The sequence below is a fragment of the Halichoerus grypus genome, chromosome 10, assembly GCF_964656455.1.
Source record: "Halichoerus grypus chromosome 10, mHalGry1.hap1.1, whole genome shotgun sequence".
NCBI lineage: Eukaryota > Metazoa > Chordata > Mammalia > Carnivora > Phocidae > Halichoerus > Halichoerus grypus.
This window is the reverse complement of record NC_135721.1, coordinates 137,283,918-137,310,634: the sequence shown is the minus strand read 5'-3', so window position 1 is coordinate 137,310,634 and position 26,717 is coordinate 137,283,918. Positions and strand designations below refer to the sequence as shown.

At 56.2% G+C, this 26,717-nt stretch overlaps 1 protein-coding gene across 1 annotated transcript in view; it reads left to right on the top strand.

Moving 5' to 3' along the window:
- Window positions 1-26,717, top strand: part of TAF4 (TATA-box binding protein associated factor 4) — a 69,897-nt gene that overhangs the window by 5,233 nt on the left and 37,947 nt on the right. The window lies entirely within an intron of this gene.

The window sequence follows — 26,717 nt, the reverse complement described above, 5'->3', positions numbered from 1 at the left end:
AAGGCCTTAGAGTTTTCCTTTTGATACACTTGGGTAACAGTGACATTTGTGGAGCAAAAAGACCCCTTCAGAGCTGTACACGGCTGGCCCTGGACAGCTCTGCTGAGCGTAGGACGGAGGTCACTTTCCTGAGCGTTTGCCTGCACACTGCTGGCTTGGGGGGAGGCCATTCTTCCTTACCGTCTGTTTGGGCTTTCCCCGTGACTGTCCCCATCGTCTTAAGGGGGGACAAAGCCATCTCGGTGACTGGGGGTGGGATGGTGTTTCAGGCATATGTGGGTGTCTTTTGGAGCTGGTGGTTCTTATCTTTTGGCAGTAACCAGGAAGGGGGTCCCTTAGACCCTCCTGGGGTATCTGTTCTCTCTTACGGGTAACTTACCGTACTTGGGGACAACACGTGCTGTGCGCTTATGGCAGAATTACTGGAGTTTGAAGAGTCGAGGACTCTCCAAGTCCTTTACATTTGCCATGTGAGGGGTAGCTCCGTATGTGTTAGGGCCCCATGAGGAAGTGTTTAGGAGAGCGGTATCTCTGCTACCTGGGTGGTCGATGAACATGAACCTGAGGGGCCAAAGGGGTGGCCCCAGGGGTGGCCCCAGGATTGTTCTGTTGCCTCTGGGCCATGGTGGTTGAGTGCCTGGGCTCTCACTTGTGCTGTGGAAGTTGCCCTGAAGCTCCTGCTCAGAGTTGCTGACAAGTGGGCACCGGGTCCCCTTGGGCAGCAGTGTTTGATCAGCACGGGACTGACCCAGTTCAGACCCTGCCCTAGAAATGAAGCAGCTCAGTGGGGCAGAACAGGGACACACACGTGTCTGTTTCCTTGAAATCAAAATAAAGGTAGTTCCTGGTATGCTTCTAAAGCCCGGTTCAGTATATAAATGTGAGCTTTCCTCATCTTAAGTGATATATTTGAAGAAAGCTTCTTTATAAATAGCTAATCATGTGTGAGTTGATCAAGACATAATTAACAACTGTTTTTGAAAATCTTGAAGCAGAGATTTAAAAGGACTCCGGAGAAACTTGCCTTAGGTTTGGGGAATTTGCAAAGTTCTCAAAAGCACGTTTCCTCATGTTGACAATAAGAAGGAGTCTCAGGTTTTCTTTTTTTTAAAGATTTTATTTATTTATTTGACAGAGAGAGACAGCGAGAGAGGGAACACAAGCAGGGGGAGTGGGAGAGGGAGAAGCAGGCTTCCTGCCGAGCAGGGAGCCCGATGCGGGGCTTGATCCCGGGACCCTGGGATCGTGACCCGAGCTGAAGGCAGACGCTTAACCGACTGAGCCACCCAGGCGCCCCAGGTTTTTTTGATTGTCCTGGGAAACAGTTACTGTTTAGGGCTCTCTCATCTCTGAGACTTCTGACGCTGGAGGTCAGCAGCCTTTTATTTAATCAGGCCTGTGACAGTAAGCAAAGCGAAGGAGAGAGGTAAGTTTTGCAGCGGGAGCCTCTGTCCCGGGTGCTGTGCACCGTGGGCAAGGACCGTTGTTTCCAGCTGGGCCGAGGTGGCTCTGGTGTGGGGGCGTGGTGGCCTTCAGTGCTGCATGCCGCAGTCAGCGCTTCCTGACACCCCTGTGTAGTTGGTCAGGTTGTGCAGAGGTGTGTTGGAAGACTGGGAACTCTGTGTTTCTATGGTAGGGCCAGGGACGCTTTCAATGACAATTTGTAATGTGGTATGATCTTACATATCCTTAATATCTATGCTAAGGGATTAAAACCTTCAGAACGCAAAGAGATATAAACATTGTCCACAATTTATGCCCCCCTCCAGTTTGAAAAGTGTGTGGATACCCCCTCCTTGTCTGGCTTTCTTCTGTGGCCGCGTGCCTGGTGGCGCCCCCGGCATGTGAGTGGATGGAGGCCCTCCCGGTGTGGAGTAGATGGGGGCTGGAGGCTCAGAGCCCCCCTGCCCCTCTGCCGGCCTTTGAAGCGGAGTTGGGCTTTCCTTCTTTTACCCTGAAGTTGGAGTCTAATGGGGCCTCTCTGTCTCTTCCCGGTGGCCGTGGGGAGGGGAAGGGGAAGGACGCTCCCGCTTCTTTGACTACTAACCCCGTGAGGAGGGTGTGACCAGGTAGTGTGGGACACCCTCGCTGACATTGGGGAACTCGCATCCCAGAGGGCATATTTTGAAATGTTTTCCAGCTCCAGAGGTTGGGGAAATCCGAAAACAGTTCTTTATGACCATGTTGAATTGAATGTCAGATTTTAGAACTGAGGAGCAAGCAGTAAGAAGGTTCTGTAGCTCTGCAGTGACTTGTTGAGGGTGGTGAGAGCGGGACACTAGGAGCCAGGACAGCTAAGCCCTCCTCCTCAGTGCTGTGCGCGGCCTGCCAGGCCTGTGCCCTGTGGTCAGAGTGGCAGGTGTTGGCCTGGACACTCCGCACAGAGCACAGGAAGGCCTTGTGGGGTCAACCGATGGGACCCAGAGCTTCGGGGAAGGAGGGAGGTGCGGGGGCATGGGGCGGCCATACCGTGTGGACGGTCTTGTGTTGCCATCAGGGCTGAAAGGGGAGGGAAGGCAGCTTTTCCACTCTTAACCTGTGTGCTGAAGTGCGTGGGGCCAGTGCGCGAGGAGAGCTTTCCAAGGAATTGTCACGCCTTTCACACGGGAGCTCTGTCTGGGTGGTTTTTGAAATAATCCGTATCCGGATTTACGCAGACAGATGCCGCAGGTTAGTGAACACAGCAGGTAATGGGCCGGGCCTGCTTGGCGTAGATTTGATCTTGTAGGAGCGCCAACCGGTGGCAGCGTCGTCCGCGCCCCCACATCGGGGGAGAGAAGAGGAACGTGCTCTTGATTGATGTTTTAGTGGAACTACCAAGTGTGATAAAATTATTAGTCAGTTGAAAGTGACTTCTTTTCCCACCCTTTTTCTTCTGATTTAAAATTAGTTTTATTCATTATGGGAAGTTTGGGAAGAAAAGAAAACCATGAAGAAGGAAATAAAGTCACTCAAAATCTCTCGTTGCGCAGCTGGGCGCAGTCCGGCGCACATCCTTTCAGCCTGTGTTTGGTGCAGAGGGACTTCCGACTTGTACGAACTCGGATCATCGTGGTCCTGCCTGTGTTGCTTGTGCCCTGCCCCTGGTGGTCTTTGAAGCGCCCCTCTTCGTCCTGCTCCCCACCATCTCAGGCCGAGGCTTCCCCGCAGGCCCCTGTGCTGGGCTGCTGGGACTTGTGTCCCCTTGTCTGTTGTAAATGACCCTCAGATGAGTGTCTTTGTGCGCAGCTCTGCGTGTGTCTGGTGGGTTGAGCATTTCAAGTCTTTGATACAAATTGCCTTCTTGAGGGCTCAACCATTTACGCTTTTAAAACCATGGGTTTTAGAACCATGGCCAAAATAGGACTTTTTAGAAATCGATACTATTCTAAATGTTTCCTTGGAAGAAAGTATCTGGTTTTAAGGTGTATTTCTTCAACTGAGTGAGGTTAAACCTTTCCCCATGGATGTTGATCGAGACCGTGGCCCGTTTGTTCTAGGATGTGCGCTGAGCCAGTGAGCAAGGTGGATGTGGGTGCTGCGCTCCAGCCCGGGCGGGGGGCGAGGCCGACAGAGTCTCTGCTCTTGGGGTGCTTGAGTTGGGGTGGGGCAGGCAGTCAGCAAAGCGTGAGCACGTTTTGTCTTCATGGTGGCTGTGACGAAGGACTGAACAGCGCACGGAGGCCGAGTGAGCGCGGGTACCGCTGGCCGGCCTGCGATGCCTTCCCAGGCGGTCGCACTGCAGCCGGACACCTGGACCATGAGGGGGGGCTTGTGTGCACAGCCAGGGACCCGGTTCCAGGCAGGGGGGACAGCAGGTGTGCAGGCCTGAGCGGGAGGGGCCCCGTCACAGAGCCGTTGTACCCGCTGTGCCGTGGTTGACTTTCAGGTGTGGTGGGAAGCCGCTGGGGGCTTTTAGGCAGGGCACCAGTAGAATCTGAACTGTGCTTTGAGATCACTTCTGTGTCTGTGGCCCGTGGAGCGCAGGGGCGGCTGGTCAGGGGCAGGGCGGGCGGCAGGGTGTGGAGGTGGGGAGCGGAGAGATCTCAGGCATCCCAGGGTGACCGAGACCGGGTACTGCAGCGAGGGAAGAGCCGGCTGGGGGACCACATGCCTGTCTGGAATGTGAAGTTTGTGATGCCATCTCTGAGCAAGTGTCAGAGGTAGCTGAGTATGGAGGGGGCGGGGGGGATGGCCGCGAGAGGTCCGAATTTTGGAGTCACATGGCATATGATGGAGGTTTTGGCCACGAGAGTGAGGCCCCCAAGGGAGTCTCTGCCTAGCAGGGCAGTAAGACTGCCGTTCAGGGCGACTTCTTCAGAGGAGAGGAGGGGGGGGAGGGGCGGCGGCCGAGAGTAGGCCGCCCACTGCCGGAGGTGGACATGGGACGGAGGCTCAGGAAGAAGGGGCCACCCCGAGCGCTGCCAGCCCTCCGGGGAAGCGGACACAGGGCAGTTGTGGTTTCAGGAGCTTTTTATAAAAGGGAGGAACGTGTGTTGTTAAGGCAGCAAATACCTCCTGGCTTCTCGGCCTTCTTATGTGTGGAGCTGGCTTGGGATGCGACGAGGTGCTTGAGTTGACAGCTCAGGTGGTTTCGCTGCGGCGTGTGCTGCCCTGGGCTCCCTGCTGTGTGCCGATGGACAGACTTGTGTGTCGGAGGGTCCTAGAGCCAGGTGGTCCTGATGAAGACACCGAGACCCCTGGAGGTGAGCGGCTTTTCACCAAGAGGGGCCGGAGCCCCGGGGCGCCTTCGCTCCTTCCCGCTGCATCTCCTGCACTTCTGCCTCCTCAAGGCTGCGCGCACATGGGGACCGGGCTGCGTCATGAGCAAGTCCACGGAGGGGTGTTCCGAGCACACGGCAAGAGGCTGGCTCACCCCCGGAGCTGCCGCCCACACGCCATCTGTTATGGAGACCCCGCAGGTAGGAGCGTGGGGAGGTGTCCAGCGGCTGCTGGACTCCTTGGACCAGTAGGGACTTGGCTTCGTGCTGCCGAGCGGCTCTCCCGGGCTCTCCTTTGCACGGGCACTAGGGTTGGGGCAGTCCTGATGGCTGGAAGGGGTGAGTGGTCAGGATCGTCCCCTGGTCTTCAGGGGCGAGTCCCTTTCTCCGACTGCAGAGCTGCTGGGTCCTTCAGTCTGTGCCTGGGCAGCTCTCTGGGTAGACAACTGTCAGTCCTACTCGTGGCCTCGAAGGCCAGGGTGATGCTTTGTGAGTTCAATTAGTCAGTCAGTGAGCAGACATTAATTGAGCACCAAGTTCGGGTCAGACTTGGGCTGGAGTAGGGCAGTCCCTGTCCTCAGGAATTACTTTCTGATGGGGTTGTTGATGAGCCACAGATCGGTTTGCAAGGGGAGGAGATGGGGATAAATGTAGCATCTTTTCTGAAATGGAGTATCATTAGGCACCCCCCCCCCCCTTTCCTGCTGTAATTACTCAAAATAGGCATTCTGTCTGTTAAGAGCCTGTTTTTGACACTCTGGAGTTTTCTCTGCTGCTTTGGACTGATTAGATAGCCAGTCAGAGTTGGTGCCACTTTGTTATGTATTTAACAGTTGAGAAACTTTGTTCAGAATGTCCCCCAAAGTCCTAGAGTGATGTGATAAAGACAGCGTCCAGATGGGCTGCAGGAGCCCAGAACCGGAGCTCATGGGGGGCCCTGCGAGTCCAGGGAAGGGTCCTGACCGCTCTGGGCCTGCTTCTCAGGGCACCAACCCTGGCTTTCATTTCATGTGGGAGGTTTGGACACCACTTGCTGGGCACTCTCTGGGGTCTTGATCCTGGAATGGAGGGTAGAGGCTGCCCCCCTCCAGCACTGGGGGCTTCCCAGTCCAGACACACCTCCGTGTGTGTCTCTGACCGCGCTCGGGGATGCGGTTGGCTTGGTGACCGTGGGGGCTGCTCGCAGTGTCCTGGAGTGGGTGGGGCTGCCCACCTCAAGAAGATTGTTGTGCCCCCAAGTGGGAAGGCCGCCGGCCTGGCCTTCAGGAGGCCGTCAGTGTCAGTCCCTCGGAGACACGGACATGAGTGGCGGCACCGGGTGTGCCGGCGTGCCACGGAGTGCAGAAGCGCGCTCTGTGCTTGGCGTTGGGGTGCCGGCTGGCAGGGCTGCGCTGTGCACGGAGAGTGGGTTGGGGATGGTGTGTGCTGCGAGTCTGTGTCGTGGCTGTGAAAAGGTGCTCGCTGTTCGGGCCCGTGTGTCGTGGGCACGCGTGTGTCCCGGTGTGGGAGGCCGCCAGAGGGGGCCCTCTGACTCCCTGGAGATGGCTGCTTCTGCGGCGGTGGGACAGGCCTGGGGATGGGACCTTTACTTTTCTCTGTAATATTTTATTTTTCTTAAAGAGACCTGGAGCTGTTAGGATAATTTTTAACAACCATTTGTTCTGGGGGATAGACCCCTGGAGGTTTCCTCTTGTGATTGTATTTTATTTAGAACTTTTCGAGCAGCTCCGGGATGTCATCATTAGTAGATGCCTGGTGCGGTGTCATGGGCAGGTGCCAAGTGGGGCTCCAGGTGTGGGAGGGGGTGGTCTCGGTCCCTTGGGTGCCCCCCTGTCCCTACAGTGTCGCACAACCCGTTAGCTGAGTCCCCGCTGCTTGGGCTGCTCCATGTAAGGATGTCCATCCGTCGGGCTCATGGTGGCCTGACCGTGGGGCGCTCCCAGCCTCGCCACCTGCTGCCGCACACCCCCGCTTGCTTCCTCAGTGGGCAGCACAGCAGGTCCCAGCTGCACTTTACAGCGGCTCTTCCCGTTGCTAGGACATTTTCTGGGTACTTCTGCTGATCGTTCAGGCCCAGGCTCCAGCATTGCTTCCGGACACTGGCCTTTGTGGCCCCCACAGCAGAGCAAGGCACTTCCTCAGGACTGGTGTATGTCCCTCTGAGGCCTGTCTCCGGAGGTCCTGGCGGTGGGGCAGGTGGTTCTGAGCCCATCCAGGAGGGGCTTTCTGCGGGTTTACCTGTCGGTGTCCACCGCCGTCTTGCTGGTGAAGCGGGAGCACCTGAGGGCAGAGAGCACGGCTTATGCCACATTCCTTTGTGAGCCTCAGCATCAGCCTGGCGCTCGCGTGGCGGGGATGCCTGTGGTGTGAGTCAGGGAGTCTTCTGGAGGCATTTGTGGTCTGGCCACTTGGTAGACAAAAGGCCATTAATTGAGATGGAAGACTAGTGGGGAGCAGGATACATTTTGGGATCTTAGATGCATAAAACTGAGTCAGTCAGTCTTTGGTCCCTGCATGGACTGTTTTATGTGGTCATTTAAGTAGTTTAATAAGCACCTGCAAACACCACCCACCGAAGAGCTGAGACCCTGCCAGCATCCCACGTGACCATCTAACCCCCACCTCCCCCAGCCTGTGGCTGCCGTTGTTCTGACCCCATGGTCACCATGCCTTCACTTCTCTTTTCCTATCTGCTCATGGCCTCTTCCTAAGCATCACTAAATGTGTGTTTTATCTGAGCTTTAAGTTTGTAGAAAGGGTGCCGTGCTGTGGGTCATCTTTTCGGACCTTTCCTTTAAGCGATTCTCTCGTCCTGTGCCGTGTGGTATTTTGTCGCATGGAGACACCACAGCTTAATCGTCCCCTCTTGTGTTGTTTGTGAGCAGGGCCCTCCTACTGTGCCCGGGGCTCCTGCTGGGAGGAGTGGTCAGCTGAGGAGATTCGGGCAGGGTGTCGTCCACAGGGCCACACACAGGAGGGATTCTGAGAACAGGCTGTCTGTTTAGGAAGACTCAAGTTCTTGGTTCTAGATGTGAAGCGTGGGTTGTCCACCAAATATCCAAGTAGGGGTTGGGGAGAATTGAGATGTGAGTCTGAAATTCAGAAGTGGGTTCAGGGCTGGGGATATGGGGGGTGGTCCCTGAAAGACTGATGATATTTTAGGAGCACCCAGCTGGCTCAGTTGTAAGAGCATGGGACTCTGGATCTCCGGGCAGTGAGTTCAAGCCCCACCTTGGGTGTAGAGCTTACTTTAGAAAGGTTGGGGGGGTGGCGCCTGGGTGGTGTAGTCCGTTAAGTCTCTGACTGACTCTTGGTTTTGGCTCAGGTCATGATCGCAGGGTTGTGAGATCGAGCCCTGTGTCTGGCTCTGTGCTCTCTGCAGAGTCTGCTTAACATTCTCTCTCTCCCTCTACCCTCCCCCCTCACCCACGTGCACATGCACTGCACTCTCTTGAACTCTCTCTCTCTCTTTCAAAAATAAATCTTTAAGAAGAAAAGAAAAGAAAAAAGACTGATGTTATTTTGAAGCATGAGGGTGGTGTGCTCACCAGGTTTGGAGGAGGGGCAATACAGCCAGGGAGAAAAGACAGGCCCGAGACCTGTTCTGGGACATTCTGACACCTAGGGCTGGAACAGACGAGGAGCTAGCAAAGGATGTTGAGGCGGAGAGCAGGTGAGGCAAGGGGGGCCCGCAGGTGAGCCCCCAGGGGAGCTCCCAGGGGAATCCAGAGGGAAGCCCATGGGGGGGCCCCCAGGGTTGTCAGGTCACGGGGTCAGGAGTGTGTCACGGAGGTGTCTTCACCTGTTACGTGTTGGTGGCCAGTTAAGGAGGTGAGGACGGAGCTGCTTTTGGGTGTGGCCCCCAGAAGTGGAGGCTGGAACAGGCCAGTCCTCCGTGGAAGGTGGGGAAGTGACCTTGGGGTGTTCAGACAGCGTTTGGGGATGCTTGTTTCGGGGGCGGGGTATAGAGCCATGTGAGTGGAGCGTACGGACAGTTTCTTTTGTTGTTTCTGGACTTGTTTCCTGAAGATTGGAGATTTTGGACCAATGCTGTCCAGGAGGAATGTGGTGCGGGCCACACACAGATTTTGAAGTTTCTAGTACCATGTTCAAAAGGACAAGAAGTGTGAAAGTACAACAAGATGAAGTCAACGTTAACGTAGCTTATTTAACCCTGTGTGTCTAGGTGTTTCCAGGTCGACGTGCTGCCCCTCTGCACGTCGTCCATGCGCGTCGTAGAGCCGCTAGCACCCCGTTTCCTGCGGCTGCACCTGCAGACAGCTCGCTCGGGTGCTTGGGGGCTGCCCGTGGCTTGTGGCTCCTCCATGTGTACTTACGGACGAGCCAGCAATTGCCACGGAGGCTGAGAGAGGGCAGAAGTGGGGGCCAGGGCCAAGGGGTCCCCAGGGCCGCAGGACAGGGCAGCCAGTAGGCTGCAGAGAAGGAGGCTGGTCCCAGCCGCTGTGGGATGCAAGGTGTCTGGTCAGGCCTCAGGGAGGGTGGCCGAGAGGGCAGGAGCTGGGGTGGAGGGACCCTGAGTCAGGGAGGGCCGTGTCACCAGGTTCCTGCAGCCAGCCTCTTGGGTGAGGGAGGGGAAGGGGCTGAAGTGGCTGAGCCCTGCCTCCCTTGGGGGGTGAGAGAAAGAGCTTGCCCTGGTGGGGGCCGCTGGGGACAGCAAGCGCAGGTGGGAGCTGCTGGCTGGCAGAGAGGGGACATGAGAGGCGGTGGCATTCCTGCCTCCTTTCTTGGGAAGGGTGGGGGGGCCGGCGGCTGTCCCCGGGCTTTGTGCAGGGCGGTGTCACTCTGTCGTCACGAGAAGTCCGTGTCCCAGGGCCACACCAGAAGCGGAGTTCTCTTGGAAGAGGCGCACCCTGGCAGGAGAGCAGGCCGCCATGCAGAGGTGGTTTGCAGGGTGCAGTCGGCCTGCAGGGCTGGAGGAGGGTCAGGTGTAGATTGCTGTCTGGGATGAAGGTCACTGACTGACTGCTCAGCAGGGGTGGACGCTGGGATAGTGGAAGCCCGCGCAGCGCTGTAAGCGGCTCGTTCTGGCAGCGTGGCCTAGGGAGCCCGGGGAGCAGCGCTCAGAGCCCGCGGGCTCGCGTCCTGGGTGCTGATGTCTGCCTGAGAGCTCTCCGGTCACTCCTGGAGGACCGTGTGTGGTGAGCTCGTGGCCCCCTGCCCCAGAGCCTGAGACACCTGTGGCCCAGCCTGGTCTGGCCAGAAAGGAGGCACCACGGAGCTTGGCCTTGTGAGCCTGGCGTTGGCGGCTTAGGTCCGTGTTGGAGGTCCTGCCTGCACCTGTGTCCCAGGCCTATAGCTGGAGGGCAGCGGGTGCTGTGACCGGGGGGCATTTTCTCCCTTCTCGATAATTTCCTGCCTGTTCTCTCTTTCTGAATTTCCTTTTATTTTGTCAAGAGCATTTTCTTGTGTCTGGGTAGCTTATTTGCATGTGTCCTCCCCTGTGTTGGGTGGCCCCCCTTTCCTGCTCTTCCTGGGTTGCTTCATGAGGCAGGGTCCCCACCAATGCCGAGCACCCAGAACGGGACTGCTCACATAGCAGGTGCGCCGGTCTCTGTCTTGTTGAAGCCTTTTATGGAGTGTCTCCTGGTCCCGGCTGGTATGAGCATGGTACGAAGGAAGGATGGAGAGCCACGGCACCCTGGCACCCCTCATCTAGTGGTGGTCAGGTGGGACTAGACAGGGGACTTCTTGATGCCAGAATGTCCTTTGTTTTTTAGGAAAGGATCTTGTGGCTGTTAGTTCTGCTGTCTAGAGCTTGGCTGTCCTGCCCTGAGCCCTTGGGGGTGTTGGAAAGACCCCTCCTGCTCTTCTTTCCGGAGTCTGCTTTCCTCTTTCTGCCTCTGCCGGAATCTTGTCCTTCTGTCTGCTCCTTCTGTTGGGCGTGTGGCGCTGCGTCCCTTCCTTTACTCTTGGCTTCCGGGGCTCTTGGTGGGGGAAGAGGTGTGGCAGACAGGAGATAATTCTACGGGTCAGCCAGCTGCCTACAGGCTACTTCTTACGGCGGTTTGGGGTACCGCCCTGGAGTCTCCAGGTACCACCAAAAGCAGATATCATGTTTTTGTTTTTGTTTTGTAAATAATTTTTTTAAGAGCAGTTTAAAGTTCACAGCAAACTTAAGAGGAAAGTACAGAGATTTCCCCATACGTGCCCTGCCCCCCACACGCACAGCCTCCCCACTGTCAACATCTCCCAACAGAGGGTACATGTGTTACGATCCATGAACTAGCACTTGCCATCTCATAATCACTCAGGGTCCTTATGTTAGGTTCATCTCTGTGTGTACATTCTGTGGGTTTGGGCAAATGCATAAAGACATGTATCCACCGTTACAAGTATCAGACAGAGTATTTTCACTGCCCTTAAAATCTTTTGTGCTCCTACTAGGTATTTACCCCAAAGATACAAATGTAGTGATCTGAAGGGCCACCTGCACCCCGATATTCATAGCAGCAATGTCCACAATAACCAAACTGTGGAAAGAGCCCAGATGTCCATCAACAGATGAATGGATAAAGAAGATGTGGTATATATATACAATGGAATATTATGCAGCCATCAAAAAAATGAAATCTTGCCATTTGTAACAACGTGGATGGAACTAGAGGGTATTATGCTAAGCGAAATAAGTGAATCAGAGAAAGACAATTATCATATGCTCTCACTGATATGTGGAATTTGAGAAACAAGGCAGAGGATCATAGAGGAAGAGAGGGAAAAATGAAACGACAAAACCAGAGAGGGAGACAAACCTTAATCTCAGGAAACAAACAGAGGGTTGCTGGAGTGGAGGGAGGTGGGAGGGATGGGGTGGCTGGGTGATGGACACTGGGGAGGGTATGCGCTATGGTGAGCGCTGTGAATTGTGTTAAGACTGATGAATCACAGACCTGTACCCCTGAAACAAATAATACATTATATGTTAAAAAAAAAAATCTTTTGTGTTCTACCTGTTCACCCCTCCCCACCACCCGACCCCTGGCGACCACTGATCTTTTTATTGTCCATAGTTGTGCCTTTTCCAGAATGTCATACAGTTGATATCACACAGTGTGTGGCCTTTCAGATTGGCTTCTTTCACCTAGTGATGTACCTTTGTGGTTCTGCCCTGTCTTTTCATTGTTTGAGAGCTCATTTCTTTTTATCACTGATTAATATTCCATTTTCTGGAGGTACCACAGTGTATTTATCTATCATTTACTGAAGGGCATCTTGGTTGCTTCCAAGTTTTGGCAATTATGAATAAAGCTGCTGTAAACATCCGTGTGCAACTTTTTATGTGGATATCAGTTTTCAACTCCTTTGGGTAAATACCAAGAAACACGATTGCTGGATCTTACGGTGAGAGTATGTTTAGTTTTGCAAACATTGCCTTCCAAACTGCCTTCCGAAGAGGCTGCGCCATGTTGCCTTCCCGCCGGCAACGCACGAGAACCCCTGCTGCCCCACGTCCTGGCCCGTGTTCGGTGTCGTCGGCGTTGTGGGTTTGGGTCCTTCTGATGGGCGTGCAGACATCTCACTGCCATTGTCATGGGCATTTCGCTGATGACACAGGACGAGGAGCGTGTGTTCAGGTGCTCGTCTGCGTGTCTTCTGTGGCGAGGGGCCCGTTCGGGTCTTGGGCCCATGTTTTAATTGGGTTGTTTGTGTTTTTGTTGCTATGTCTTGAGAGTTCTTTCTGTATTTTGGTTGACGGTCCTTTATCGGATGTTTCTTTGGCAAATGTTTTCTCCCAGTCTGTGGCTTGTCTTCTCACTCCCGTGGTGTTGTCTTTTGGAGAGCAGACGTTAATTCTCACGCGCTCCAGCTTGTCAGCTTTCTCTTTCACGGATCCTGACTTGGTGTTGTGGTCATTGCCATCCCCAAGGTCACTTGGATTTCCTCCTGGGTTATCACCTAGGAATTGATAGTTTGCACTTTACATTTAAGTCTGTGACCCACTTTGAATTTTCGTGAAGGGTGTGAGATTGCGTCTAGATTTGTTTTTCTGCAGGTGGACGCCCGGTGGGCTCCGCACTGATTATGGAAGAGCCGGTCTCTGCTCTATTGTGTTGCCTTCTCTCCTTTGTCAAACATCAGCTGACTGTATTCCTGGGGCCTGTTTCGGGGCTCTGCTCTGCCCCACTGGTCTGTCTGTCTCTGCTTCTGTGGGACACACAGGCGTGATTGCTCTGGCTTTGCAGGAAGTCTCGACGTCGGGTAGTCACCCTCCAGCTCTGTTCTTCTGTGCTGCTTTGGCCGCCCTGGGTCTTTTGCCTTCTCTCCATGCAAACTTTATTATTCATTTATTTTTAAAAAGATTTTATTTATTTGAGAAAGAGAGAAAGAATGAGCACGAGTGGGGGGAGGGGCAGAGGGAGAAACAGACTCTCTACTGAGCAGGGAAGCCTGACACGGGGCTCGATCGCAGGACCGCAGGATAATGACCTGAGCTGATGGCAGATGCTTAACCGACTGAGCCACCCAGGCGCCCCCCCTTGCGAACTTTAGAATCTCTTTGTCAATATCCATAAAATAATTTGCTGGGAGTTTGACTGGGACTGCAGTAAATCCATAGATCAAGTGGGGAGGAACTGCCATCCTGACAATATCGAGTCCTCCTATCCATGAACATGGGATGTCTCTCCATTTATTTAGTTTTTCTGTGATTTAATTCATCAGAGTTTTTACTTGGCTTTACGTAGATCTTGTATGTCTTTTGTTAGGTGTATACCTAAGTATTTCATGTTTTTTGGGTGCTAGGGTAAGTGACAGTGTGTTTTAATTTCAAATTCTCTGTTCATTGTTAGTACGAGAACGTGATTGGCTTTTGTAAACTAACTTTGTATCCTGCAACTTTGTTATCACCATTGTTTAGTTGCAGGAGTTTCTTTTGTCATTATTTTGGGGGTGGTTTCTACCTAGATGATCCTGTGATCTGTGAACAAAGACAGTGTTTTGTTTTTTCCTTTCCGATCTGTACACCTTTTATTTCTTCTTCTGTGTTGCACTGGCTAGGACTCCCAGTACTGTGTGGAGGAGTGGCAGCGAGAAGAGACCTCCTTGCCGTGTTCCTCATCTTAGTAGGAGAGCTTTGAGTTTCTCACCAATAAGTAGGATGTTAGCTGTAAGATTTTTGTGGATCATCTTTGTCAGGTTGAGGGAGTTCCTCTTTTTTTCCTGGTTTACTGAGAGTTTTTATCATGAACGGGGTTATTTTGGGAAGAGCAGTCAGTGAGCAGCCTCCTTGGGAGGTCAAAGGAGGGAGCCAGGCAGGGAAAGCCTTAGGAAACTTATGCCATATCCAGGTCTCAGGAAATCTGCCTTTGTTTAGTCAGGTGGGAAGGGGGACAGTAAGAGACATTACCTGTGTGAGGGCAGGTGAAGGACCAGGGGACAGGTCGTAGCAGGAGGTAGAGGATAAGATGGACCCAGAAGAGTGCCCGTGAGTTCTCTGCCCACTGGGGGTGGGACAGCGAAGCCAGGTACTGTGCATGTCTCCTGCACTCCCCACTGCCCTTTTGCAGACAGCCAGCTGAGGCGCAGGTTGGTGAGGCACTTTGCTTAGGGCTTCCTTGCTCCCTGGAGACCCTGGGCCCGCTTGTCCCTCCTTGGCCTGGAAACCAGTCATGATGGTGGCCCAGTGGGGGCATGTGTTAGCACTGCTGTGTCTGGAGACAGGGTCTGTTGGATGGCACAGGTGAAGCGGGGGGGAGGGGGGTCAGAATTGCTGTCGCTGGAGCCAGCAGGATGAGCCTGTGGAGGGGAGTGGGTGGGGCTTCTGCCAGGGCCAGAGGGCTGGCTGCCGGGGAGGGGGAGGGCTGGAGGGGGACGAACCCTGGGAGGAGGGGAAGTCCACTTTGAACTACAGGTGGTTCTGCATGTTGCTGTCCTCCTGAGCGAAGTTCAGTCAGGGGCTCGAGTGATGACAGCCACCAGTGGGACTCCCGTGAGAGCCAGGTTCCACTGCTGGCTAGCGGTGCAAGTCCCCTCAACCCTTGAGTGTCAGCTCTCGGAGCCATGACCTGGGTAGTTAGCAGTGCCCCAGGAGAGCTTAGTGTAGCCTTAGACTGCCACTCTTGCCCATCTCTGAGCATGAGTTCACTGTTTTTAGAAAAGCGTTTTTGGTACAGCAGACTTCCCAAAGGCAAGCCCCCTCTTTGGTGTGGGGTTCAGGTGTGCTCCAGTACCTGGGAGGAGTTGGCTGCATCCCTGCAGGAGGGAACTGGCTCAGCCCAAGACCTGCAAGGGCTTAGGGGACGTTCAGGGGTGATTTTTGGTACTTGTGTTGGAAAGTGACCCTCCCCAACAAGGGGGCATCTCCGTGTGGGACAGAGGGGGCATGGTGGCCAAACACGGTCAGGGTGGCCACGGTAGGGTGGGGGGACGAGTCTTGGCAGAAGGGTAGAGGTAGGAAGAGAGAAGGTCTGGGAGCAGCCCTAGATGTGGGGGATCCCGAGGGAACAGGATCATGGGTGATGCTTGTTAATCTGGCAGCCCCTATGTTTGGGGGTCCTGGTCAGGCGTTCTGGGCGCTGGTATTGATACAGGAAGCTGCTGCTCCCTTAACTGTGTCACCTTCCATAGGCTTGAAACTTGATAGCATCTGTCCCACAGTCTGCCGTGCTCTTACCATGGGAACCAGGGCTCACTTTCCTTGTGGCAAAGCCCGACTTGTTCTAAAGCAGAGGGAAGCACTTTGGGGTTGGGCGGCATGCGTGCTCCCTTTACGACACAGGAGAAGGACTAAGCTCTAAAGTGTCCTGGGCAGGTGTCCCTCTTATAAGATTTTACCACCCATGCATATAAGTCCGTTTGGTTAGAATGAGACCGCCCCTCGCACTCTCTCTGCATATGGTTTTCAGACCGAGTCCGACAAAGATGTTGTCCTACTTTGCTTTGGTTAGTCTTCATTTTTCTTGCATGCAAACTTAGAGTTTCCCTCTTCTGTTTAGGGTTCCTGTTTCAGGGGGAGGAAAGTAAGGCAAGCACAGTGGGTCTTTGTTGTGTAGTCTCGTAGACTCTCAGGTGAGAGCGAGTCATCCCGGCTCTCAGTGCCTGCTTGCTCAGACTGTGGCGTGCCACTCCGGAGAAGAAGGATGTCAACAGAAGCCCAGCATGGGCTCTGGGATCGTCCACTGTGGCACTGCAGACACTGGCCGCAGAGTCCCCAGAAGTGGCAGTGTGTCCTACCTGCACTGAAGTCACAGATGGGGATCTTTATGACCATGGTTAGTACAAGATTTCCTAGGACACAGGCAGCCTGGACTGCAGTGGAAAAGATCGGTACACTGGACTTCAGAATTAAAAGAAAACTTTCGCTAGTTGACAGACATTAAGAAACTAGAAGGCAGGCTCTGGAGTGGGGTGATGTATGTGACCGAGAACTTGTGTCCAGAGCACAGGGAGAACTCTTCCCACTCAGTGGTCAGAAGACAGGCAGCTCTGTCTGTTAAGAATGGGCAGAAGGTTGGAATAGACGTAAAGAAGGGATAAAAATGGTCCTAAAGCATATGAAGAGATACTGACATCATTGGTTGTCCGAGAAGTGCAAACTGCAGCCCCAGTGGGGCACCCCATCGCTTCCACACCCACTAACGTGGCCAGGACTAGGAGGACTGGCTGAACCTCCTGCCGGTGGGTGTGGGGGTCGTGGAGACTGCTGGCCGCGGGGGCGAGTGCCCCGGAGGAGGGAAGAGCATGGCTGTGTCCTTGCTGTGGCAAGCAGCCCGTCCGTCAACACGAGACTCGTCGGGGGCATTTGCAGCAGCCTTATTTACAAAGAGCCCAAATTGGAAATAACCTACACGTCCATCAGGTGCACAGCATGTGGCCTGCCCCTACTTGGTACTCAGTACTTGGTACTCAGTACTTGGTACTCAGTACTCGGTGATACTGACCCCTGTAGCCATGTGGAGGGGACTAAAAACACTCTGCCAAATGCAAGAAGCCAGGCTCAGGGGACCGCCTTGTGCGGGACCATTTCTGCGGGACTCCAGGAGATGCTGAGGGTGACCACGGCGGTCGCCTGCCTTGGGTGTCACCTCGCTGCACCAGGGGTCTTTGTAAACTGATGGAAATGATTCAGGTCTTGCTTGCGGTTGTGACTACACAACTGTGTCTATTTGCTCAAACTCAGATTATGCACTTAAAATGGGTGGACTATATTCCTCCTAAACTAGATTTCAGAAAAAAGGTCACGGGGCCTCTTTCTCTGTCTGCCTTGGTGCTGCGTGCTGTTTCAGGAGAAGGAGGGGTCACGAGCTGCGGTGGGAGTCCTCATTTGTTTGCGGGGTACAGTGGAGCGGGTGCGGCGGAGCGGGGTGCGGCGGGGTGGGGTGCGGCGTGTGGCGGAGGGGGTGCGGCAGAGCGGGGTGCGGGGTGCGGCAGAGCGGGATGTGGGGTGCGGCGTGTGGCGTGTGGCGGAGGGGGTGCGGCGGAGCGGGGTGCGGCGTGCGGCGGGGTGGGGTGCGGCGTGCGGCGGAGCGGGGTGCGGCAGGGCGGGGTGTGGCGGAGCGGGATGTGGGGTGCGGCGGAGCGGGATGTGGGGTGCGGCGTGTGGCGTGTGGCGGAGGGGGTGCGGCGGAGCGGGGTGCGGGGTGCGGCACAGCAGGGTGCGGCGGAGTGGGGTGCGGGGTGTGGCGGAGCGGGGTGTGGGGTGCGGCGGAGCGGGGTGCGGGGTGCGGCGTGTGGCGGAGGGGGTGCGGCGGAGCGGCGTGCGGCGTGCGGTGGAGCGGGGTGCAGGGTGCAGCGGAGCGGGGTGTGGCGGAGTGGGGTGCAGGGTGCGGCGTGCGGTGGAGCGGGGTGCGGGGTGCGGCGGAGCGGGGTGCGGGGTGCGGCGGAGCGCGGTGTGGGGTGCGGCGGGGCGGGGTCCTGCGGAGCAGGGCGCTGGGTGCGGCGGCGCGGGGTGCGGCGTGGGGCGGAGCGGGGTGCGGCGGAGCGGGGTGCGGGGTGCGGCGGAGCGGGGTGCGGGGTGCGGCGGGGCGGCGTGCGGGGTGCGGCGGGGCGGCGTGCGGCGGGGCGGGGTCCTGTGGAGCAGGGCGCAGGGTGCGGCGGAGCGGGGCGCGGGGTGCGGCGGAGCGGGGTGCGGCGGAGCGCGGTGTGGGGTGCGGCGGGGCGGGGTCCTGCGGAGCAGGGCGCTGGGTGCGGCGGCGCGGGGTGCGGCGTGGGGCGGAGCGGGGTGCGGCGGAGCGGGGTGCGGGGTGCGGCGGGGCGGCGTGCGGCGGGGCGGGGTCCTGTGGAGCAGGGCGCAGGGTGCGGCGGAGCGGGGCGCGGGGTGCGGCGGAGCGGGGCGCGGGGTGCGGCGGAGCGGGGCGCGGGGTGCGGCGGGGCGGCGTGCGGGGTGTGGCGGGGCGGCGTGCGGCGGGGCGGGGTCCTGTGGAGCAGGGCGCGGGGTGCGGCGGAGCGCGGTGTGGGGTGCGGCGGGGCGGGGTGCTGCGGAGCGGGGCGCGGGGTGCGGCGGAGCGGGGTGCGGGGTGCGGCGGAGCGCGGTGTGGGGTGCGGCGGGGCGGGGTCCTGCGGAGCAGGGCGCTGGGTGCGGCGGCGTGGGGTGCGGCGTGGGGCGGAGCGGGGTGCGGTGGAGCGGGGTGCGGGGGGCGGCGTGCGGGGTGCGGCGGGGCGGCGTGCGGCGGGGCGGGGTCCTGTGGAGCAGGGCGCAGGGTGCGGCGGAGCGGGGCGCGGGGTGCGGCGGAGCGGGGCGCGGGGTGCGGCGGAGCGGGGTGCGGCGGAGCGCGGTGTGGGGTGCGGCGGGGCGGGGTCCTGCGGAGCAGGGCGCTGGGTGCGGCGGCGCGGGGTGCGGCGTGGGGCGGAGCGGGGTGCGGCGGAGCGGGGTGCGGGGTGCGGCGGAGCGGGGTGCGGCGGGGCGGCGTGCGGCGGGGCGGGGTCCTGTGGAGCAGGGCGCAGGGTGCGGCGGAGCGGGGCGCGGGGTGCGGCGGAGCGGGGTGCGGGGTGCGGCGGAGCGGGGCGCGGGGTGCGGCGGGGCGGCGTGCGGGGTGTGGCGGGGCGGCGTGCGGCGGGGCGGGGTCCTGTGGAGCAGGGCGCGGGGTGCGGCGGAGCGCGGTGTGGGGTGCGGCGGGGCGGGGTGCTGCGGAGCAGGGCGCGGGGTGCGGCGGAGCGGGGCGCGGGGTGCGGCGGAGCGCGGTGTGGGGTGCGGCGGGGCGGGGTGCTGCGGAGCGGGGCGCGGGGTGCGGCGGAGCGGGGCGCGGGGTGCGGCGGAGCGCGGTGTGGGGTGCGGCGGGGCGGGGTGCGGGGAGCGGGTGGGAGCATATTGGAAACGGCTTCCCTGATGGCTGGTTAGGTCTGATACTGGATCCTTACTTGTCTTACGACGAAAACAGAGCCCTTGGAAGTGTCAGTGTGCTTCGAGGAGAGGTTGTTGGCTGTGCGTGGAGAAGGGCCATTGTCCCCCAGGGACCACCTGGGTCCAGTCCGTCTTGGTTCTGTTCAGACGGAGGCCTCTGTCTAGTCTTTGGGGGAGGAAGTGCAGCGTCGGTCAGGAGCTGGCCGTGCACCTGACCCCACAGATGTGTCAGGTCTTTCTGCTCGCCGCCCGCCTCAGTGTGGCCATTAGAAGGCACAGCCTCCCTCGTCTGGAGTTACAAGCAAACAACATCTGGTTTTCAGATAGCTGCTTTCTTTCCAACTAAATACAGCAATACCCCCCCTTCTCTGGGGGGGATCCATCGCAGACCCCGTGGACCCCGAGGCCGAGGGCAGAGCCACAGTCCGCACGCACGTGTGCTCTCCTCCGCACGCACGCACGCACGCACGCGCGGTCCAGGGTCAGTGGTGACCTGGGCACAGCCGGGGAGTGTCGGTAACCGCGGAGGATGCAGGACAGCTATCAGGATGTCGGTGATAAACGTTGGGTGAATGTGGCCTCTGGCTCGGAAAACACCTTCTCGTCCCGTGCTCACCCTCCCGTGACAGGTGAGGATGGGATGAAGTGACGTGAGCGACGCGGGCGGGGGACGCGGCGCGAGGGTGCACCTGACCTTCTGACTGTGCGCCAGGGGGACCCCGTCACTGAGACTGCGGGTGAGGGGACCCGGCTGTGATACACACTCATCATAGGAGATTTGACAAGGACAAGAGAGTCCAGGAAAGACATGAAGAGTAATCCCTGGTCTTGTCACCAAGCGATCATTGTAGCTGTCTCTGACATGTTGCTTCGTTTCTAAAACTTCCCAGGTCCTCAACTATTGTGGTTACTTAAAACTGCATGGCTTTAATGGATGTATACCTACCGAGTGCCAGCTCTGTGCTGGGCATGTGACAGGTGGTAGGGGTGCTGCCAGGAGGGGCGGGCGACGTGCCCACTTGCACAAAGCTCTAGCACACCCACCGTGTCTGCTCCCCAAGTGAGGCAGGGTGGGCTGTGGAGCAGAAGGGGGCTGTTAAGATGGGTGGTCAGGGAGGCCACTGCAAGGAGGGATAGGATAGCTCCTGGAGTGCCGGCAGAACTTTCCCGACAGTGCGCTGAGCCTGCGTTCTGGGAGCAGCCGGTGGGGAAAGTGGTCAAAGGGGTGGAAGAGGCAGCAGGCCCATTGTTTTTGGCAGGTGTGAGCGTGGCAGGTGGCGGGTGGGAGCATGTTGGTGGCTCTCACGGTGGGCTTACGTGTTGGCTGGGCCACTCCGCTGTCTCTTCTCCTGCCTATGTGGCTGGGCTTGGTGCCTGGGATTAACTTCTGTGTGTTGGCAGGCGGATCAGCCTCGTGGGGTGTATGGAGGTGGCCCCTTTCCTCATCAGCTCTGGGGGCAGGCATTGGGGGACAGCCCCGCTCTGTCCCCATTGGCAGTGAGCGGGCCGTTCCTTCAGCCCAGTGGTCTCGGCACGCCGCTTGGGCAGGCCACCGCTTCTGGGGTTTTGAGAGAACTGCTGCGGTGTTTCCCATTCAGGTTTCTAATGCAGCAGGTTCCCCTAAGTTCTTTGAAATTGTATTTGTATCTCTTCTCTTGCATAGAAAATCTTGGGTCTGATAACCTAATCCTGTTTATTCACTTGGCCTGTCCTACCATATACTTCGAGGTTTCAAAATTAAACAGTAAAACTTAAGTTTAAGGTTTTTTGCAGTTGTCAAACTCCATTGAAATAGTTTTTTCTTTGTGTTTTGTTACTAGTTTGATACACAGTTTGGTTCTGTTTGTTTGGCGCTCGTGTTCTGCATGGGAAGACTGCCCACAGCCCGAGAACGGGATCTTCAGACACCTTTCATTTGTCCTCTCTCTCCTGCCTGTCTTCAGAGACAGTTCAAAATTTTTATTTTCATTGGTTTCTGGGCCATTCGTTCAGTATTTCTTCTTGTAAAAATAAGCATGTTCACACCTGCGCACGAACTCTTCTTCCCTCACGCTGGACGTGCATGTATGCACTGATGTTTGCCTTGATTTTTTTCCTTGACAGTGAAACCTGGAGATCATCTTCCGGTGGCATTTTGTTTTATTTGAAAAACTAAATTTTATATCTAGTTACGTCAGAGGAGAAATTACTCTTACTAGTGACACCTTCCTGCCTGGTGCCAGTACTAAAACCTTCAGAATACTTTTGGAAGGAATGGTCCAAAAACACATTTGATTTCCCTGGGCCGCAGCGAGAAGCACACCCTCAGCCCAAGCCAGCCGTGCCAGGGAGCTCTGGGCTGCAGGTGGGGGCCGGCTGGGCGGTCCTTCCCTCGGAGCTGAGAGGGATCCCGGCGTGGCTCCCCCCACCCCCCCGCCTGCTGTGCTGTCGGAACGGGGTGACTCAGTCTCCTGGCGATGTGCCAGCCAAGTCCATGGGATCTGAGGGCTGGGGAGGCTCGCCTTTAAATATAGCTCAGCACACGTAAAACTTTTCTTGGGGGTGGGGGGAGGGCCCATGAAACACAGACCACAGAATGCACCTGTTTTGAGCGTGCAGACTGTTCTGTGAAGTGTGTACACCTGACCAGCATCACACGCTGGATGCAGATGTTCCATTCACCCCCAAGAGCCTCTCGTGCGCCCTCGTTGACAGAACACCTGGGCAAGGCAGACTCCTGCTTGGTGTCTCTGTAGCTGTGGTTGCCTTTCTGAACTTTCCCAGAGATGGGATTGCACGTTGTGATCATGTCTAGCTTCTTCGCACGCTGTGCTGAGTTCACCCCCGTTGCTGCACGCACGTGTCAGTCCACTCACAGGGCTCTGACAGCTGGGTTTCCCGGTTTGGGCGGTAATGAGCAAAGTGTCCTTGAGCATCAGTGGGCAGGGCTGCGTGTGGACATACGTGTGCACGTTCTTTTCTCCCGGGTAAATATTAGGAGTGGGATTGCTGAGTCACGGGGCAAGCCTGTGTTCAGGCTCCTCAGAAACCACCACGCTTTTCCTGAGTGGTTGTGGGAATATACGTGTCTGGGGGCGGGGCACGAGGTCAGCCTCTTGCAGTCTGACTGCTAGTGGGTGCGCAGTGGCGCCCCACGGCTCTACCTTCGTGGTCCCCTTTCTTGGGGTGTAGTCTGCCTGCCGCAACTTTGACCCTGTTGAGTGTATGGTTTCATGAGTTTTAACAAACACATACATTGTGTGACTGTCACTGCACTCAAGGTGTAGACCCCTCCCCAAGCCCTTTGGTAGTTACCCCTGGCAGCCACTTACCTGCCCTGTCACCCTCTCACTGTGTAGACGTGAACTTGCCTGGCGGTGCTCTTGTGTGCCTGGCCTCCTCCACGTAGTGGGATGCTGCTGAGACGTTGAGGGGCGTTGTGCGTGCCCCTCTCACTGTGGGGTGCAGTTCATGCTGTGGATCGGCTGCATTCTGACCATGCTTGGAATGGTCTCTCAGCAGTCTGTGAGAGTTCATCTGTATTCCAGTAATGATTCCTTAGGGCCGTGTGTGTGGCCAGGGCGCTTCTCACTGACGGCCAGCCTTTTCTCTTTCTTCGTCGTGTGGGGAGTGGGGTTCTCAGTTCTCATATAGCTGCACTGATCTGTCTTCTCTTTATGGTAAGCGCCTTTTTGGGTCATGTTTAATATGCTCCTTCTTTTTTTTTTTTTTTTAAATCACCAGCTAAGTCAGCTGTCTTTTTTTTCTTTTTTTTTTCTTTTTAAAGATTCTAGGGGCTCCTGGGTGGCTCAGTCATTAAGTGTGTGCCTTTGGCTCAGGTCATGATGCCAGGATCCTGGGATCGAGCCCCGCGTCGGGCTCCCTGCTCCGCAGGAAGCCTGCTTCTCCCTCTCCCACTCCCCCTGCTTGTGTTCCCTCTGTCCGTGTCTCTCTCTGTGAAATAAATAAAATCTTAAAAAAAAAAAAGATTCTATTGATTTATTTATTTGAGAGAGAGAGAGCGCGTGCGCATGAGCCGGGGAAGGGGCAGAGGGAGAGGGAGAAGCAGGCTCCCTGCCAAGTGGGGAGTCTGATGCAGGGCTTGATCCCAGAATCCTGGGATCCTGACCTGAGCTGAAGGCAGACGCTTAACCGACTGAGCCACCCAGGCGTCCTTAATACGCTCTTTCTAACCCCAAGGTCATAGGGATATTCCCCTGTATTTTCTTCTGACATCTTAATGTGTGTTTCCGCTCCTGCGTCTTCCGTCCCCGGGAAGCGGGCACCAAGCTGTGCGTGGTGTGGCAGAGCTCAGGCCGCTTACTCGTCCTCCAGCAGACAGTCACCCAGCGCTCTTTCTTTGAATGGGCCTTCCTTACCTCACTGATCTGTGCGTCCCCTCTGCAGTAGTGCAAGTTTTATACGTAAGGGTCTGTTTCTGGGCTCTCAGTGGTGCTCTCTCGGTTTGTCTGTGTGTCTTTCCCTCAGTACCACCGTGTCCCCAAGGTGAGGCTGCGTGTTCGCTCTGGGGCAGGACCCCACCTGCATCTCCCTGAGAGTCGTCTGAGCTCACCTTGGCATTTTCATCTTGCTTCTACATTTGTCAGTCAATTGTTAGAGGCCCATGAAAGTCCTGTAGTTGCTTTGAGTGGGATTGTACTGATCTGTGGGTCAGTTTGGGGAGGATTGACATCTGTGGCATAATGTCTGTGTATTCATGAGTATGGTTTATCACTCTGTTTAGATCTTTCATAACATCTTTCAGTCAAGTGTCATCTAGGTCTTGCACATGTTTTGTTAGATTCATTCCAGGGTGCTGTAAATAGTAGTTTTTAAGAAGTGCATTTTTAGGGCACCTGGGTGGCTCAGTCGGTTGAACGTCCGACTCTTGATCTCCTCTCAGGTCCCGATCTCAGGGTCGTGACTTCAAGCCCTGTGTGGGGCTCTGTGCTGGCACACTGGGCGTGGAGCCTGCTTAAAAAAAGCAAAAGAAGAGTTACATTTTCTAATTTTTGTTGATGATATGTTGAATTGTAGTTGAATTTTGGATGTTGATTGATGTCTAGCAATCTTATTAAATGCTTTCATTAAAAGACGTGTGTGTAATATATTTAGGTATTACACGTGGAGAGTCCTATTCCATACAATTTTTTTTTTTAAAGATTTCATTTATTTATTTGACACACATAGCAAGAGAAGGAACACAAGCAGGGGGAGTGAGAGGGAGAAGCAGGCTTCCCGCTGAGCAGGGAGCCCGAGGCGGGGCTTGATCCCAGGACCCTGGGATCATGACCTGAGCAGAAGGCAGACGCCTAACGACTGAGCCACCCAGGCACCCCCTTTTCTGTACAATTAATGACAGTTTTATTTCATTCAAATTCTTATGCTCCTAACTCCCTGGCCTGTCCTCTGGGCTGTGGGCTTGCTGGGGTCTTGGGTAGAAGGGGTGATGACCGGAATCTGTGAATTATTCCTGATTTCAAAGGGAATGCTTCTAAAGATTTGCCATTGGAGATGATAGTTTGTAGATTCCCTTCATCAAGTTAAGGAAGCTCCTTCCCATTGCTAATTTTCCGAGGTTGTTTGCTTTTTTTGGCGGGGATATTTATTCTGTAGTCATGAGTGGATGTCGAGTTTATCAGAGGCTTTTTCTGCAAACTGGGATTTGCCTTCATGTTACTTAAAACTGAACAGTGTTGCTTCTCAGCACCTTCTCCCTCCCATCTGGGCTCTCCTTCCTTGTCCTCTGGCTTTTCCAGCCGTACCCCCACACTTCCTAGAGAGTACCGAAGCCATCAGCTGGGAGCCCCCAGCTTCTCCTTCCCAACTGCTCCTGGCCCCTGGCCCCTCCTGCCTGGGGCCTTGGGGCCTTACTCTCCTGCTCGTGGATCTCAGCCCTCTGGGTCCCCTTTCTGTGCTGTTCCCCACTGACCCCTCACTGTACCCTTGCCCATGTTGCTGGGACAGGTGCGTTCTCCCTCCCCCTCCTGGTGGCTAGGCCTCACTCCTTCCCGGGTTGCTACGGTGCTGCTTCTTCCGTGAAACCTGTTAGGCCCCTCAGATTAGGTCCAGAAGGTTCCCCAGGTTGTGTGCTCTTACAGTGCTGAGCAGCTCTCCTCCATAGCATCGACTGACCGTAGCATTGAGCAGATACGGTGGGGTTCTTGACTAATGCCTGCCTTCCCCACCATGAAGGAAGCTACAGGAGTGAGTCCCGTGGCTGTGTTTCTGGTGCATCCTGGCACATAGTGGGTCCTCAGTGGGTATTTGCTGGCTGACGGAGCGAATGGGTGTAGTTAGGCTGCTCAGAGCCCCTTGTTTGCTTCTTCCTCTTCAGAGGTCTAAGGTTGCCAGGGGGCTTGAGTTCTGGAGAGTTGAAGTTTTGCTGTAAATCATGTAAAGTGCATAGCATCTGCCTCCTGAGACCTCAGTTTCCTTGAAATTGTGCAGTGTTAGCACTGTCTACGGCTTTTTCACAACAAGCAGGGCGCTCTGAGTAGTTTAGCTGCTGCAGACCCAGGCCCTGGGTGGATCTCCAGCGTGGCCCCCCGAGCCTTGTTCTGTGGTGCGGACAGCTCTGTCTGGCCCAGCGAGCTGCTCGTCTCACCACACCTTTGACACTTCCTGATTAGCCCCTCTTCTCCAGCCTCTCTGGCTCCTGCCGGCTCACTAGCCATCCAAACACATGAGAGAGTATAGATGCTTGTCTCGGTGCGGATGGGCCTGTGGATTTGAGATTCCAGAAGATGATACTGACCGTCCGAGGAAGCAGACGTTGCTGAGTAGAATGCCATTGTGGATAACCCTGAAAGGGAGGGCTCGTTTCTCTTTGCTTACTGATCTTGACAAGGATCCAGAATGTTCTTCCAAAGTGTCCTGTGCATTCTCCGCCTTGGTGTTCGTGCAGAGCCGCCTGTCCTATTTGCAGAGCTCCGGGGAGAGAGGCGGGTTCTTCAGGCACCTGCCTCCCGGTAGCTCCGCTCTCCTGCTTTGTGACTGCATTCCTGAGGTTTTGCTGGGAGCATTTACTTGTTTATTCTTCATTTATTTACACATGTTTCACACTAGAAAGAACTTAGGGTGACTAACAAAAGTACCCCTACTAGGAGAAGAGAAGGTCAAGAGAGTGGCAGGGGCAGGGAAGTGAAGGAAAGGCAGGGTGCACGGGGGGTGAGGGCAGACATGACCCTGGGCTGCTGTGGGTGGGGTAGGGGGCACAGACTGGGAGCAGAGCCTCCTCCGGTCCGGCTGAAGGGCACGCAGTAGTGCCTGCACCTGCGGATGAGGGAGAGTGCAGGGACGCGCGTGCGGGGCAAGGTTCTCAGTCAGTGCAGGGCCTTTAGGATTTCAGACTGAAGAAGAGGCGTTAAATGTGCTCAGTCTTGATCCTAAGAGTTTGGGAAGGTTGGGGGAGGTTTCCCTGGGCTCCCGGAGTGGGAATGCAGGGAAGGCCCCGAGGCCTCCGGATTTCAGGGGTTTTGAGGAAGTGGGAAGATGAGAAGGTGGCGCTGGCGGACTAGCGGGGGCAGAAGGGGCGCCACAAGGAAGGCCCGCTGGTGCTCACGACCCCTTTCCCGCCTGCTGCACTCTTGCGGGCAGGGATGAGGGTGTTAGGCGAAGCGTGCTGGGCAGATGTGAGCGTACCAGGAAGGATGGGGCCGCCGGCTCTGTGGGAGTGGGGAGAGCCGAGGCTGTGATGCTGGAGGCGCTCGGTTAGGGAGGCGGCGTCACCACCTGCCGTG